Genomic DNA, 592 nt, shown 5'->3' with positions numbered 1-592 from the left:
AGTGCCCCGGGGGCGGGATCCCTGCCGTTATGAGACGCCAGCTGAGCCAGCTCTGACACCTACGTGCACGGCGCATGGGAAACCACTCCGGTGCGGCAAATGGCCATTTCCTTCTGGACCCCTGGGGTCAAATCCTCACCCATGCAAGTCATGCTCTTCTACAACTTCATATTAAGTTAAACTTCTATTTTTGATGCACTAATGTTTCTTTGTCCATTACATATCAATGTGATGATATGCTCTCTGCATTTCAAGATGAGAAAAAAGAAAAAGAAAAAGAAAAAATATCATCTCTCCAGGAGGAGCACATCTTCGATAGGTGTAATTAAAATAATTGCCCGTTTCAAATACTCTTTTCCCCAACCACTCTGTTGGAATTTTCCTGTTTTGTGTGTTCTTCCGTGTAACTTAATGGCTCATTTCTGGTGTAAAAATGTGATTTATTTGGTTAGAATCAGATTTCTGCCATTATTTCATTGAGTAGTGTTATATTTGCAAATAATTACGCTTAGGTCAGTGACACTCGCTGGCTGTGGAGTGTGTATCACCCAGCATGAAAATGTGACAAATCCGTGATCAGCAGCCAAGCCAT

The sequence above is a fragment of the Pterocles gutturalis genome, unplaced genomic scaffold (assembly GCF_000699245.1).
Source record: "Pterocles gutturalis isolate BGI_N339 unplaced genomic scaffold, ASM69924v1 scaffold4529, whole genome shotgun sequence".
In the NCBI taxonomy this organism is placed as follows: domain Eukaryota; kingdom Metazoa; phylum Chordata; class Aves; order Pterocliformes; family Pteroclidae; genus Pterocles; species Pterocles gutturalis.
Note: the sequence above shows the minus strand (reverse complement) of the source record.